Here is a 17,603-nt window from a genome sequence, read left to right on the forward strand (position 1 = left end):
CTTTGCATGGATATTATACGTCAATACATACTTCAACTGGGGCAACACCTTTCTCTCTAGTATATGGAATGGAAGCAAGCAGTACTCCTCTTTGAGGTGGAAATCTCATCCTTGCGAGTATTAATGGAAACCCAATTAGAAGAAGCAGAATGGGTTCAAGCTAGACTTGACCAACTTAACCTCATTGTGGAAAAAAGGTTAACTACGGTGTGTCACAGACAATTATACCAAAGAAGAATGAAAAAACGTTTGGCAAAAAGATGCATCCCAGAGAGTTCCAGGAAGGCGATCTGGTTTTGAAAAAAATCTTACCTATACAAAAGGGACCATAGAGGCAAATGGACTCCAAATTTTGAAGGCTTGTATGTGGTGAAGAAAGCATTCTCTGGTGGGGCACTAATTCTCATAAGGATGGATGGGGAGGAGTTACCATTGCCAGTCAACTCTGATGCGGTTAAAAAAATTTTATGCATGATGATTCCATAATAGAGGATGCAACTAAGGATGGATGGGGAGGAGTTACCATTGCCAGTCAACGACATTGTTTTCAAGATTTTTGAAAGTGTCACACTGAGCTGGTAATTAAAAATATAGTAAAAATGTATATTTGTATCAAGAAAATATCATGGGTATATTCGCTAGATGCATACTAGCTCCTAAAGGGTGTCGTGGTGGCCAAAAGAAATACAATGTAAATATAAAAAATGAGGAAAGGAAGGAAAAGTACGGGTTTTGTGCATCCATGCATTCATGCACCCTCATCACATCATACCATTTTTTTATCATCAAAACATATTTTGAAAAGTTCGAAAAGGAAAACAAGGGCCCACAGGGGCAGGTTTTCAGTTGGGGCTCACTTTACGTATTTTTCAAAAGGCATTCATGTTGTGTTTGTCTATGCTTAAATCAATATGCAGGTTTTTCTTTGGATGTAGACCCTCTCCTCGGGATTGGTCTAATCTTTTCAAAAAGAAATTATATTTGCAAAAAGTATACATTTTTGGGATCGGGGCCCTCTACGTGGTAATGGTCGCCGAATCCTTTGGATGTAGATCCTCTCCTCGGGATTGGTCTAGACCGTTCTTAAAAAGAATTCAGCTCTGCCAAAAGTATATGTTTTTGGGATCGGGGCCCTTTACATGGTAATGGTCGCCGAATCCTTTAGATGTAAACCCTCTCCTCGAGATTGGTCTAATCTTTCTCAAAAGGTTAGTTTGGTGAAAAGTTTATGTTTTTGGATCGAAATTAGTGTTTTTATCTTTACTTATCTTTTATTACGATAATATGAAAAAGTCAAATTTCCAAATTATCAAGCAAAATCTAAGTAAAGAGGGATAGTTGTCAACACCCAATTTCGTCCGGCTAAATAAATAATAATAATTTGTTTTTTTCAAAAAGGTATAAAAAAAATAAAAAAAAATAATAAATAAGTTTTCTCTTTGGTTTTTTGCTTTGTCTAAATAATAATAATAACAAGATAAAAATAATAATAAATAAATAAATAAATAAATAAAAGGAAAAAACTTTGTTTTAATCTTGTATGTATTTTCTTTTAAGGCTTTGTTTCTATTTTAGCCCAAAATGCTCTATACACCCACACCGTTTTTCTTGCAACTAATGGTAGCCCAAAATTTAATTTTCGCACCCCCACTCTATGCTTTGTCGTTTCTGCTCTAGATTAAGAAGTTAGTCTAATAATTAGAAATAGAATATGTTCTAATATTTAGAATTATTTACTCTGATTTTGTGCTCTGGTTTTTATGACACCTCCTTTTCCAGATGAGGAAAATATTAATATGTTTCTCAAGAATATATTTTTTGTAACTATAATTAATCTGTCCTGATCACGTTTGATTTTGTGCTCTGATTTTATGACACCTTTTTTTTTTCAGATAGAAAAAGTAGTAATATAATTCAAAACAATATCTCTTTTACTATTTAAAATTAATTTTGCTTATCACGTTTGATTTTGTGCTCTGTTTTTTATATGATTTAATTCTCATTTTGTAATAATTTTAAGACTAGTTCTTGCCTTTTAAAACTCGTTGTACTTAAAGCAGACCTTTATTACGAGATTACATTAGATTTATAATGTTGTGTATATAAACCCATCAGAAAAAGAAGAATTAATGAATTTTCTCTCTCAAAAATTTCTAGAGCCCTCTCTCACTCTAAGCACACATTCTCTTTTAACCCTCACACATACAAAAACCCACTCACCATCAATCGCCACCCCCACGTGCTTCTTAGTGTTCCAACGCAACTATTGTAAGTCTGATCTCCCGTCCAGGTTCGCAAAATTAATTTTTTATTGTGTCATGCAATATTTCTCGTGATGTGTTTTTTATCTTGGTTGAATTTCATGTTTTCAGTATTTCTTTTGATATAAAAAAAAACATTATTGTCATGCTTTTAGTTGATTATAAAAAAAAACATTATTGGGGTTCATTAGTTTTATAATTAAGGTTTTGTTGATTGCTTTGGGTTGTGAACATTGTTGCATGAATAAGTGAGGGATATCATGTTTTGACATTGTATGAATATGTTGTGCCATTTTTTTTTCATGTTAAGGGTTGTAAAAATTTTTCATATTAAAATAATATGTTTAATCCTAAACGTTATTTCCTAATCTTTTATTTATTTATTTTCCTAATGTTTTCATAAATTGTGGATATGAAATAGTCAAATTTTATTGGGTATCAATGTCTTATTTCGAAAGTTTTTTTTTTAAAAGGAAGTAATAACAAATAATTTAAATACCCTTTTAACTTTTAAAATGTATAAGTGCTCATGTGACCACTCGCGTCAACTTAGTACTTAATACCTTCGCTTTTCTATAAGATTACTAAAACATACAAAATATTCAAATATTAAAAAAGAGTGATATCAATATCTTCGAACAAATTGTTTTCAGAAAGTCTTTTCATAAAGAACTACATGACCCTGATTCTCCATTATGAATGGAGATACGTAGGAGCAAGGAGTAATCCTTGTCGGGCCCAAAAAACAAAAAAATCTTTTTTGTTTCCTTTGTTTTTCTTTGTCATCTTTATTTATTTATTTATTTATTTATTAGTTCATTTATTAATTTATTAATTTTTTATTTTTTATTTCGTTTTATTTATTTATATTTTATTTCTTTTTTTTTAAATAAGTATTTAAAGGAGACCACATCAATTTGTATTTTAATTAAAGGTACCATCTTAGGATGGGCGTTGTAGGGTGCTAACACCTTCCCTACGCGTAAGTAACTCCCGTACCCCCAGTCTCTGTTTTCGTAGACCTTGCTCTTTTTTATGGTTTTCCATAGTTTCGTATAATAACTATGGTGGCGACTCCAAACTCTATTTTTACAAAATTTCTTTTTTTTTGGTTCGTCATCCCGTCGCGATTTCGGTTGTGATAGAACCAAACAAAGAGGGAATAAAATATTACAAGAGCCTCATTGATGCTTTGCTTGAAAAAGGTTACTGAGGAATTTATTTAGGCATTTGATCTTCAAACATATAAAAGAAAATAGCATTTGAGTTTTAGCTCCTTTTTTCAATCAGGAATTCAGCCTTTTGTTACATTATATCATTAGGATCTTCCACTAACGCTTGAAGATGAATATGAAGGATGGTTAAGCACACAAATCATGTAAGAACAATTTATTGATACCTGTAGTTGTTTTTTATGTTTTGAAATGTGTGATTGAATTTCATATTGACTTGTATTTACTTGCAGAAAAGATTTTGAGCATTATGCATATACATGCTTCGAAGCTGGAGACAGAGTTAAGCACTAGATTACCTTCAATGAGCCTCATAACTTTGCACTCCATGGTTATGATTTAGGAATTCAAGCATCAGGAAGATGTTCTCTGTTGGGTCATCTTCTATGTAAGAAGGGAAAATCATCCAGTGAGCCATACATTGTTGCTCACAACATTCTCTTATCTCATGTTGCTGCCTACAGAACCTACCAACTACATTTCAAGGTTCCAAACACACTCTTCTTACACAAAAATAAACTAAAACTCTTCTTAGATTCTTGAGATTGTAATAGTTAGGTTCATTTTAGTCCTTAATTTTACACAACTTTCACTTTAATAGCTAGCTTTACCACATTTTTTCAAGTGATACTAACCATGCAAATAAATTTTATTTTGGAACATGAGGAAAAATCAAAGATTAAAGGGAAAGTTTTGAATTTTAAGGATTTGGGATAAATTCTATATATCTCTTTTGATGTTATCATAAATGAAACTTTTAGATGCTTGTTTCATGTATGTTTTTGAAGAATTGCATTTCTTATCATTTTTTAATGGACATTCACTTTTTTCATGTTTTAAATAAAGGCTATTCAACTCAATTGTTTTTTTCATAAAAAAGAATTTTCTATAAAAAGAACTTACTTTTTCTATTTTTATATTTTAGCTTTTAATTTTCATACTTTTTCATTTAAGCTTTAGCTAACATGACGTTTTTAAATAAAATAATGGATATCCTGTATTAAAACACAAGGATATAAGCGTTTATTTAAAAATTAGAAAAATGTAAATATTACTTCATTAAGAATATAATTAATAGATGTTTATTTTAAAATTAAAGGATGTAAATATCATCAATATATCATCATTAGATATAAGTGCAATCTTTACTAGCTACTGATGAAGGATTGACCCCAACCAAGGATGGAGGCACATGCTTAAGAAGACTAAACATGTTTAGAAAGGAAGTTCACTAATCCTTCATCCCTTTCATTTGTATTTGTTATTTTTGATTCCCAAAGTTGACTTAGTTGAATCAACTTTAGTTGACTTGTTGACCTTTGACTAGGTTTGACTTGTTGACTATAGTTGACTTGACTTAAGCCAACATGCTAATCTATGTTTATTTGCTTTGTAGGTTAATTAGGAGTAAGAAAGCAATGCTAGGTGATGTATGGTGATTGGGGAGCATAAATGATGTGGAGGAGAGAGTAAAGCAAAGGCATAAAGCATAAAGTAAAAGGCATGAAGCAAGTGTACCTATGTACCTTTGGTCTCCTTTGTTTTTAGCACACTTTGGCCACTTTTTGGAGACATATGAGACACATTCTTTGTCTCCTTTTGTGCTAGAACGAAATTATCCTTGCACACACCATAGTTAGGTCTTTTGTCTCTCATTTTTGTAACCTTATTTGACCTAGTTTCTAGAAGCTAGGGTTAGGTTTTTGTAGAGACATCCTTAGGTATCTTTTATTTGCTTAGAGGCTGATGAAGGATTGAGCCCAACCAAGGATGAAGGCACATGCTTAAGAAGACTAAGCATGTTTAAAAAGGAAGTTCACTAATCCTTCATCCCTTTCATTTGTGTTTGTTATTTTTGATTCCCTAAGTTGACTTAGTTGAATCAACTTTAGTTGACTTGTTGACCTTTGACTAGGTTTGAATTGTTCACTATAGTTGACTTGACTTAAGCCAACATGCTAATCTATGTTTATTTGCTTTGTAGGTTAATTAGGAGTAAGAAAGCAATGCTAGGTGGCGCATGGTGATTGAGGAGCATAAATGATGTGGAAGAGAGAGTAAAGCAAAGGCATAAAGCATAAAGTAAAAGGCATGAAGCCTAGCCTTGTAGTGGCGTGTTTCTAACATTTTTACCATTCCTTTCCTTTTCATTTTATGTTTTCTTCTTCCTTTAATTGTTCTTGGTTTTCTATGGTTTATGTGCTTTCCATTTCCTTTTTGTTTTGAATCAATCCATCATCTTCTTCTCTTGAGCTTTGTGAAAGGAACCTTCACATCTAGATAGCTTGCTATCTTAATGTCCAGTGGGGATTTCACTTAGCTTTCTTAATCAACTCACACCATATTCAATAATCTTAAAAACAAACAAGATAATCCTTCATCATTTGGTATCTAGAGCCTAGGTTATCTTGAATATGGTGTTTTTCATGTTCTAACCTTGTCTTGTGTAGCTATCTTTGAATGGTCCACATAAAAACAATGCTGGCAGAAACTGTTCACGATTTTAAAAGATTAAACTATACCTGCTCAGTGGTCCAAAAATTACGTTCTTGATGTCAAAAGAAGGCTCTGTGAGTCTAGTTTCTAACAAAAAAAGAACCGATGCATTTGGAGTTTTGTGGAGAGAGTTATGATTGAAATAGTGAGCAAATGTCAGAGCTGCCGAGATCACCGCGAATCAACGTTTTTCAGGTTATGTTGGGCAGTTTTGGCTACTGTTTTTGTTACTCTTCTTACTCCTAAATGTGGTTGGATAACATGTCTTTGGATGTTTAGTCTTTGAGCCTCAAATCCATGAGTTTAAATGCATGATAGCTACATGTTTGTGTCTTTGTGTATGTCATGTTGAGTCTTTAAATGTGTCTAACTTTTGCTTGAGTCATATGTCATATGCTTCTTTGAGTTTTCTTATTCTTGTTTCTAAGTATTTGAGCTATTGCATGAGATCTATGCCTTTTGTTGTAGCATGCTCCTTGAAATTGATTTTGACCTAATTTTTAAGGAACTAAGTGTTCAAGACACCCTAAAATATCCTTCTCATCATCTTAAGTACCTAGTTTTGAAAAGAAAAATTATTTTCATGACCAAAAACAGTTTGGAAGAGAGCTAATGTGTTGCTTGGTGAATCCATTTGGCCATTTTTACTAGGTGTTATGCTACCAAATTTTATACTTGGATTTTGGGTTATATTGGCAAATTAGTTCCATGCTTTAACTTGGTTATGATCTTTCTTGGTGTATGCATAATTTGAGGTATAATCTTGGCTTGTTCAAATGCTTTCCATAGAGTCTATAAAAGTGTTTTTCATTGCTTTAGTCTTGTTCAAGTTTTGTCTTTAAAAAAAAATTTCCTTAAAAGTTAAACTTTCTTGTTTTTGTGTTTTTCTTACTTGTCACTAGGTGTTCTTTGTTTTGTCTTAGTAGTTTTCTTTTCTTGAAACTCTTGGGATGTTGTGGCCGAATCACTTGTATTGCATTTGAAAGGTTTTGCACAAGTTTTTAAAAGTGTTTGCTTCACTCCTTTGGTGGATTTTGAGTGCTAGCCTTGCCTTGTTACTTTGGGAGAGTGATCTAAACACTTGGGTTACATTTTGGGTTGGATTTGGTCTCGGTTTTCATGTTTTCTAACCTCTAATCCATTTATTTTGTCTCGGATTTGAGTGTTTTTGTTGTAGGAATCATGGCAAGTTCATCAAATGCACCTACATCAAACAAAAACAATACATTGATGAGATTGCTTCGGGATTTGGAGTTGTCTAGGAAGGAGGCCTTTGAACTATTGAGAAAAGAAAAGGAGCAAAGTGACATAAGAATCCAAGAGCACATTCAAAGGCTTGAAGCTAGGGAAAAAGAAAGAGAGCCTAGGAAAAGAGGGCATTCTAGGCGCAACCCATCACAAGAGAAGCAAACTCCAAAGATTCCTAAGTTCTATGGTGGAAGTGATCCCAAAATCTTCCTTGATTGGGAAGCTAAAGTTGATCAAATTTTCATTGAAAATCATGTAAAGGATCAAACACAAGTTGATCTAGTAGTTTTAGGATTTTTGGAGTACGCCAATACTTGGTGGCATAAAGTTTGTAAGAATTATGACCAAGGGCCACCCGCGGCTTCTTGGATGGACATTAAAAATTTGATGCGCGCTAGATTTGTTCCTTCCTACTATAGGAGGGAGACTCTTTTGAAGCTCCAAAGGCTTCAACAAGGGTCCATGTGTGTGGATGAATATTACAAGTTAATGGAGTCCATGCTTCTAAAAGTAGGACTCCAATTTGAAAGTGAAGAGGAAAAGGTAGCTAGATTTGTGAGTGGGTTAAGGAGGGACATACAAGATTTAGTAGAGTTATATGAGTACTCCTCTCTTGACAAAGTTTTACATTTGGCCATCAAAGTTGAAACTCAATTGCAAAAGAAAGAAGAGGCCAAGAGGAGTGGTTCATACAATGACTACTATTCTAGTACTTGGAAAGATAAAGAAAGAAAACATGATAAATCACCACTCAAGAGTTCCAAAGACCCACCTCCTAGGACTAATTCGTCTAGGCCTTCTAATGAAACTCCTAATTCTTCTCAAGGTACAAGGACAAGTTCTATAAAATGTTTTAAGTGTTTGGGATATGGGCACATAGCTTCAAATTGTCCCACCAAAAGAACCATGGCCTTAAACCTCAAAAAAGAAGTAGAGAGTGAACATTCTTCTCCCCCTTCCCCCAAAAGTACTTCTTCCCACACTTCTTCTTCAAGTGAAAGGATTAAACCCCTTGAAGGTGGATTGTTAATGATAAGGCACCAACTAAGACAAGTTTCCAAGGAACTTGACCCTTCTCAAAGACAAAACCTTTTTCATTCAAGGTGTCATATCAAAGACAAACTATGTCCCCTCCTTATAGATAATGGAAGTTGTGTAAATGTGGCTAGCACAAAGGTTGTGGACAAGCTTGGCTTGAAAACTATCCCTCATACCAAGCCCTACAAGCTATCATGGCTTAAGAAAGAAGACATTAAAGTAACTCAACAAGTCCTCATTAACTTTTCAATTGGAAATTTTAAAGATGAGGTGTTATGTGATGTTGTGCCTATGGAAGAAACTCATATTTTGTTAGGTAGGCCATGGCAATTTGATAGAAAAGTCTTTTATGATGGCCATGCTAACACCTATGCTTTCTCCTTCCAAGGCAAGAAGTTCACACTTCTACCTCTCTCACCCAATCAAGCAAATGAGGACCAAAATAAAGTGAAAGATAAAAGAAAAGATGAAAAAGAAAAAGAGCAAGTTACCTCCAAAGTGTTACTTGCCTCTAAAAAAATATTTTCAAAGCAAGATGGACATCACCATTCTTTCTTCTCTTGCAAGGCTCAAAAGGAAGACCCAAAGCGCAAGCATGAGAAGAAGAGTGGTCTAGAAAAGAGGGATGGCCTAACCAAAGCTAGGGGTAGTACCCTTAGAAAAGATGGAACAAGAGCTCATAAAAGGGAGGCGCAAAACCTCCCCCAAATCAAGTCAAGCTCCATCTACAAAGGCTTAAAGAATTTGTGGTCAAATTCTCTCCAAGAAAGGGAGGATGATGAAGGATTGACCCCAACCAAGGATGAAGGCACATGCTTAAGAAGACTAAGCATGTTTAAAAAGGAAGTTCACTAATCCTTCGTCCCTTTCATTTGTGTTTGTTATTTTTGATTCCCTAAGTTGACTTAGTTGAATCAACTTTAGTTGACTTGTTGACCTTTGACTAGGTTTGACTTGTTCACTATAGTTGACTTGACTTAAGCCAACATGCTAATCTATGTTTATTTGCTTTGTAGGTTAATTAGGAGTAAGAAAGCAATGCTAGGTGGCGCATGGTGATTGGGGAGCATAAATGATGTGAAAGAGAGAGTAAAGCAAAGGCATAAAGCATAAAGTAAAAGGCATGAAGCAAGTGTACCTATGTACCTTTGGTCTCCTTTGTTTTTAGCACACTTTGACCACTTTTTGGAGACATATGAGACACATTCTTTGTCTCCTTTTGTGCTAGAACGAAATTACCCTTGCACACACCATAATTAGCTCTTTTGTCTCTCATTTTTGTAACCTTATTTGACCTAGTTTCTAGAAGCTAGGGTTAGGTTTTTGTAGAGACATCCTTAGGTATCTTTTATTTGCTTAGAGGCCCCTAAACTCTTCTATATAAGGGGTGCTCCTAGACATGTAAAAGGGTTGAACATTTTGAAGTAAAAACACTCTTGTGTCTCAACCATTTGTGAGAGTTTCCTCCCTAGGGAGTGAATACTTTTAAGCCTTATCTTGCATAGCAAGTGGCGGCACACATCCACTCATCTTCAAGGTTGTCATGGCTTCTAGCCTAGCCTTGTAGTGGCGTGCTTCTCACATTTTTACCATTTCTTTCCTTTTCATTTTATGGTTTCTTCTTCCTTTAATTGTTCTTTGTTTTCTATGATTTATGTGCTTTCCATTTCTTTTTTGTTTTGAATCAATCCATCATCTTCTTCTCTTGAGCTTTGTGAAAGGAACCTTCACATCTAGATAGCTTGCTATCTTAATGTCCAGTGGGGTTTTCACTTAGCTTTCTTAATCAACTCACACCATATTCAATAATCTTAAAAAGGAACAAGATAATCCTTCATCAGAGGCCCCTAAACTCTTCTATATAAGGGGTGCTCCTAGACATGTAAAAAGGTTAAACATTTTGAAGTAAAAACACTCTTTTGTCTCAACCATTTGTGAGAGTTTCCTCCCTTGGGAGTGAATACTTTTAAGCCTTATCTTGCATAGCAAGTGGCGGCACACATCCACTCATCTTCAAGGTTGTCATGGGTTCTAGCCTAGCCTTGTAGTGGCGTGCTTCTCACATTTTTACCATTTCTTTCCTTTCCATTTTATGTTTTCTTCTTCCTTTAATTGTTCTTGGTTTTCTATGGTTTATGTGCTTTCCATTTCCTTTTTGTTTTGAATCAATCCATCATCTTCTTCTCTTGAGCTTTGTGAAAGGAACCTTCACATCTAGATAGCTTGCTATCTTAATGTCCAGTGGGGATTTCACTTAGCTTTCTTAATCAACTCACACCATATTCAATAATCTTAAAAAGGAACAAGATAATTCTTCATCATTTGGTATCTAGAGCCTAGGTTATCTTGAATATGGTGTTTTTCATGTCCTAACCTTTTCTTGTTGTAGCTATCTTTGTATGGTTCAAATCCACTTCCATTGCACACAAAAACACTACAAAAAAAGAGTTATTTTGTGGAGGTTTATTTTTCAATTTGCGGAGGTTTTTACCCTCTGCGAATCATTTTGTGGAGGTTTTCTACACCTCCACGGTTAAAGTCGCCACAAGCTATTTGTGAAGGTTTTGAGTGACCCCTGGTATCCGAGTTATATTGTAGAAGTTTTTTTGTGGAGGGTTTTAACCTCTTATATTGATGACTATTATTTTGTGGAGGTTTTAAACCTCCTTTGTTTACAACTATTTTATTTTAGGAATTTAAAACCTTTATCTCTATTATTTATTAAAATAATAGTTTGCTTTATATAAATATTTGTTAGAAATTTATAATATTAAAATTAAATTAAATTATATTACAACATGAATATAATTTTTCGTTTAAGGATAAGAATCTATTTCATCTATGGATATTTTTCATTTTTATATTTTTATATTAGGTTATTCCAACGTTCATCATCTTATGCAAACACACTTTATATAGAATGAGTGAGAGAATACGACGCTTAATCCACATTTTTATTACATCAGAAAGTGCAATTGTACACAAGATACATAATAAATCCTATATAATGAACAAACTATTACTACTAGTCACACTTTTCTTGTAGCTACCAAAAGGTATTTACATTGCCCCTTGTTCATGCCTTAGAGTCACAACCGCATAAACTCATCGCTCTATTAATGCATCACACCATATTGTATTTGAAGATGGATCTAGTACTCTATGGTTGCAAGAACTGTTGACCCCTCCACCTGAAAATTCATTCAAGTTCATTTATTGAGAGAGCAAGATTCAAGAAATAAACAGTACAAACTAACTTGTCCAATGAGAAACGTTTAAGCTTTATAACCTTTATTTAATCTAAATCATCGCCGTTGAGATTGCCATTAAGGTAGTTCTAAAAGGGATTGCGCCTAAGATAAACTAAAAGAGACCACAATCTAGTAGTATATAATTAACATTTTCTAATCTCCTACATATTTTTCTAACTGCAATAAGCAATAAATTCACTATAAATTAGGACAGAAAAACCATTAGAAGGAATATGGTTTCTCAGGACAGGGCATACATATTAAATAGATGAATATCCATTAAAAAGTTATAGAAAAGAAAGTATGAGAGACTTTTATAAAAGGCTTCAAGTGCTTCAAAAGATAAAATAAAAATAATGCATCTTTACGTATAGGATTTTTAATATTTTATGATTTTTTTAGTATTTTAACAATAAAATCACAGAGGACGTAGATTTTGGAAAAGGAAGGACATACCATTTTTAGCCTGTTTATAAACCTTTTGATAAAGAAAAAATAAATCAAGGTTAGAGAGAATAGAAGCATTCAAGTGTGATTTACAGAGATATTTTCCCTTAAATCTAGATGACCAATAGGAGGCCTCCGCAGACTACCCCTTTCCATTTTCATTTCAACATGAAAATAATTTCTTTAATTACAAATAAGATATGGCTAGTTTAATTATAGAACTCAATATTAGTTAGTTCTATATTTAGAACATCAATACTAATAGTGGAATTAATAAATGACCAATCCAATGTTGTAGCTAGCAGAAGGATTAAGAGCCAAGAATTCCACACGTTCAACAACTTCTTATGGTTACAAATCTTCCTGAATTCGGGGTAAAAGAACAATAACTATATAGTAAAATGCACATCTTCAATTATTTAAAGACTTATTTAAAGTGTTTCAGAGTTAAAAGTATTTCAGTCACTCACCTAAGGGGATTAAATCTAATCTTTTTTCTCCATGTATGGTCATAGCATTGGCAATCATATCAGATGCAATAAATTCAGAGGCTAGTGCATTAACCTATAACGAAATGTTGATTTTAAGTAACCCTGTCAACCAATAATAAACTTGCCTTTTGACTATTGGCTCAAAGATTTTACAGTGATGTTTCTGCTAGCATATTCCTTGAAAACAGTTTTTTATGAGGTCAATTACCCTGCCTTTACAGCACTGTAGTTGGCTTGTCCAACATTGCCAACCTAACCAATAACAAATGTAATGTTCACTATCCTTCCCTGCAAAAGTAACAGGAAACTATAATATCATATTCCAACATCTGGTATTTACATAGACAATGTTGTTAGCATAGCATATAAACATAATAAAACACAAACCGATGAATCAAGAAAAAATAAGTCAACTAAATGGCGAAAGCGTTCTATTATGGTAGCGCTCTCCTTTTTCATCACCATAATCTTTGCTGCTACCTGTAAAAAACCAAACCTGTAAAAAATAAATAGCTATACTTGATTTAACTACAAGAACTTAAAAAAAAAACCTGTAAGATTCAGAACAATAATATCCTGCCACTGAGATTTCTTCATTCTTATCAACATCATCTCGTGTAATTCCTGAACCCATAATATTTTATATAATAAATCTGAAATTAAAGTAAATAAATAAGTGGCAGCATAATTTATCCAAGTTACTTGCATTATTCAGTAATACATCAACAGTTCCCCACGCATCAACTGCCGACAATTGCATGAACGAATAATTTCATAAGCAATTGCATGTACAAATAAATTCATCAATCTAATGAATACAAATTGAGGAGTGCAGAAACAGTTCCAATCAAGATAAAACCCATTAAAGCTTGTAGAGTCTTGACAAGCCAATCTGAAATTCAATAAATGGATAAAAATTACAAATTACCCTAATTAAAAAATTGAGGTTGAGAACTTACAAGCTGTGAAAGGGGAAAATATTCTGAAGCTCAAAATGTTGATAAAGTAGTTTTCCCCTGTAATGTGTGAATAATGTCATAAAGAGAGCACAGGATGAGAAAAAATTCTAAAAAACAAATACATCCCAAACTCTTGTGACATTTATAAATTGCATCAAGTAATAATCACTTTTTTCCTCCCAAAGCCCTGAAGTTGTTTCAACTACAAATTATTCTAAATGAAATGCAAACTGCAATCAAACATTTCCTACCTTGAAGACATTGAAAAATTCAAGCACTACGAGCAGTAGGAGACAAGAAATGGCGAACAAGTAGTAGAAGAAAAACTAACCAAAACACCTAGGTTTGATGACGAGAACGATCGATCCTTGAGGACGGTGACGAAGATGAAGTAACCAGAATGTTTACGTTTAATGATGACATCGATCGAACACCTAGTTTTGATTACGAGAATGATCGAGTGCTTAAGCAAAATAAAAACGAAAACAAAATTGAAAATGTGCCTGAGGTTTCTTCAAGTTTTCAAATTTGGAGGAAAAAGGGAAAGTGAGTGTAAAGTGTTGGAGGGAAAGGCTGAAAAAAGAAATGAAGGGAGAATAAAATATGAATTATAATTAGCGGAAGTGATAGACCGCTTAAAAATGAATTAAAACCTCTACCATTATTAGCTTTTAAACAACTTATCATAATCATTTCAAATAATGTTAATTTGTGGAGGATTTTTATAACCTCCATAAAATAACTCCCACTTATTAACAATTTTTTTTAGTGAAATAATGCTGGCAGAAACTGTTCACGATTTTAAAAGATTAAACTGCACCTGCTCAGTGATCCAAAAATTACGTTCTTGATGTCAAAAGAAAGCTCTGTTAGTCTAGTTTCTAACAAAAAAAGAACCAATGCATTTGAAGTTTTGTGGAGAGAGTTATGATTGAAATAGTGAGCAAAGGTCAGAGTTGCCGAGATCACCGCGAATCAACGTTTTTCAGGTTATGTTGGGCAGTTTTGGCTACTATTTTTGTTACTCTTCTTACTCCTAAATGTGGTTGGATAACATGTCTTTGGATGCTTAGTCTTTGAGACTCAAATCCGTGAGTTTAAATGCATGATAGCTACATGTTTGTGTCTTTGTGTATGTCATGTTGAGTCTTTAAATGTGTCTAACTTTTGCTTGAGTCATATGTCATATGCTTCTTTGAGTTTTCTTATTCTTGTTTCTAAGTATTTGAGCTATAGCATGAGATCTATGCCTTTTGTTGTAGCATGCTCCTTGAAATTGATTTTGACCTAATTTTAAAGGAACTAAGTGTTCAAGACATCCTAAAATATCCTTCTCATCATCTTAAGTACCTAGTTTTGAAAAGAAAAATTATTTTGATGACCAAAAACAGTTTGGCTGAGAGCTAATGTGTTGCTTGGTGAATCCATTTGGCCATTTTTACTAGGTGTTATGCTACCAAATTTTATACTTGGATTTTGGGTGATATTGGTACCAAATGATGAAGGATTATCTTGTTCCTTTTTAAGATTATTGAATATGGTGTGAGTTGATTAAGAAAGCTAAGTGAAATCCCCACTGGACATTAAGATAGCAAGCTATCTAGATGTGAAAGTTCCTTTCACAAAGCTCAAGAGAAGAAGATGATGGATTGATTCAAAACAAAAAGGAAATGGAAAGTACATAAACCATAGAAAACCAAGAACAATTAAAGGAAGAAGAAAACACAAAATGGAAAGGAAAGAAATGGTAAAAATGTGAGAAGCACGCCACTACAAGGCTAGGCTAGAAGCCATGACAACCTTGAAGATGAGTGGATGTGTGCCGCCACTTGCTATGCAAGATAAGGCTTAAAAGTATTCACTCCCAAGGGAGGAAACTCTCACAAATGGTTGAGACAAAAGAGTGTTTTTACTTCAAAATGTTCAACCCTTTTACATGTCTAGGAGCACCCCTTATATAGAAGAGTTTAGGGGCCTCTAAGCAAATAAAGGATACCTAAGGATGTCTCTACAAAAACCTAACCCTAGCTTCTAGAAACTAGGTCAGATAAGGTTACAAAAATGAGACAAAAGACCTAACTATGGTGTGTGCAAGGATAATTTCGTTCTAGCACAAAAGGAGACAAAGAATGTGTCTCATATGTCTCCAAAAAGTGGCCAAAGTGTGCTAAAAACAAAGGAGACCAAAGGTACATAGGTACACTTGCTTCATGCCTTTTACTTTATGCTTTATGCCTTTGCTTTACTCTCTCCTCCACATCATTTATGCTCCCCAATCACCATACATCACCTAGCATTGCTTTCTTACTCCTAATTAACCTACAAAGCAAATAAATATAGATTAGCATGTTGGCTTAAGTCAAGTCAACTATAGTCAACAAGTCAAACCTAGTCAAAGGTCAACAAGTCAACTAAAGTTGATTCAACTAAGTCAACTTTGGGAATCAAAAATAACAAATACAAATGAAAGGGATGAAGGATTAGTGAACTTCCTTTCTAAACATGTTTAGTCTTCTTAAGCATGTGCCTCCATCCTTGGTTGGGGTCAATCCTTTCTAAACATGTTTAGTCTTCTTAAGATTTACATATCAGGGTGCAGGTTTACTTGATCAAACTATCATTAAAAAGTTTACTACAGAAAAGCTAAAAGTATCAATAATAATTTTCTCTTTTATTTGGATGAAGCATTCAGGAAGAATAAGGAGGTCAAATAGGAATAACACTGGATGTTATATGGTATAAACCAATAACAGAACTTGATGAAGAAAAAGATGCAGCATCAAGAGCTATGGATTTCTCACTTGGATGGTAATCTTTCGTGTGGTATAATGATTCTCAGAAAAATTTATAGCTTAGTGAAAACAACTAAGAACTCATCTTCCACAAACACCAATGTTAATCAGGTTCCTTGATCCATTTTTTTTTTGGAAAATACCCTCTTTGGATGAAGAAACTTGTAGGTGAGAGATTAACAGAGATTTCTTCTGCAACCTCAAAATTCCTAATCTTTGGATTGTATTGGCATAAACCACTACACCTAAGTATATACTCGTAACGGTAGGACTAGGATTCATAAACTGGTTATGGAAGATGCTATTTCTGATGCTACAGTCATTACAACCGGTAAGCTATTAATGTTGATCATGACCCCATTTTTTCAGGCAGCTTCAAGTTGGTTGCACATTGTCCCATGGGGCATTAGAAAGTTGGTGAAACATGTGAAAGACAAATATGGGGACACACCAGTAATTATAATAGAGAATGGTCAGTACTTAGTAGTTTTATGGTTGGTAAACTATCGAAATTACTTAGTTAGACAGATGGAGAAGAAAGGATAAAACAAAATTTATCACTGAATTGATAATATATTGGTATCTTTGAATATTCATGAAACCTATAGTACTAACCTTATGATAAGAGAAGAAGAAATTAGGTAAGTGATCTCACAAAAAAATAATCTTAGAGAACAATAAGATATTCATGAAATCTAACTAATCTAATCTTAATTATCAATAATCATGAAATTTTTAATACCTATTAGTTTGTGATGGCAGGAATGGATGACCCAAGCAAACCCTTTATGACCTTACAGAAGGCCTTAAAAGATGACAAAAGGATAAGATACCACAGAGACAATCTTTCAAATTTGTCTGCTGTTATAAGGTACATTATTGGAAGTTTTTGAGTTCGTGCTTATGGGTTTATAACACTACTTTGTTAGCCATCTTAATTCTGACATAATATGAATTCAATATAAGGAAGATGATTGCAATATTCGAGGTTACTTTATATGGTCATTGCTTGACAATGGGAGTGGAACATGGGATACACTTTACGGTTTGGACTATACTATGTTGATTTCAAGATTCTTTGAATCATAAAATGTAAAATGCTTCAGTGAATCATAAAATATTTTTTTATGATTTAATTCTTATTAGACTTGCTACCATTTGAATTAATATTTGTATTAATTATTTATTTTGAAGTGGCCTTGAAGTTTTTGCTTATTTGTATTGATTGGTACCAAAATGTTAAGCAATAAATAGGAAATTCTATAGAATAAGGTACTTTTTGTACTTAAATAATTAACTATACAAATCAATTATCAAGAAAGTACAACTTTAGTATTATAACAATATCAAGAAAGTACAACTTAATTATCAATAAGGCATTACCAGGA

At 33.5% G+C, this 17,603-nt stretch overlaps 1 pseudogene; it reads left to right on the top strand.

Moving 5' to 3' along the window:
- Positions 1 to 63: 63 nt before the first annotated feature.
- On the top strand, positions 64 to 17,297 carry LOC114188389 (annotated as a pseudogene).
- Positions 17,298 to 17,603: the final 306 nt, after the last annotated feature.

The sequence above is a fragment of the Vigna unguiculata genome, chromosome 6, assembly GCF_004118075.2.
Source record: "Vigna unguiculata cultivar IT97K-499-35 chromosome 6, ASM411807v1, whole genome shotgun sequence".
Taxonomy (NCBI): Eukaryota; Viridiplantae; Streptophyta; class Magnoliopsida; order Fabales; family Fabaceae; genus Vigna; species Vigna unguiculata.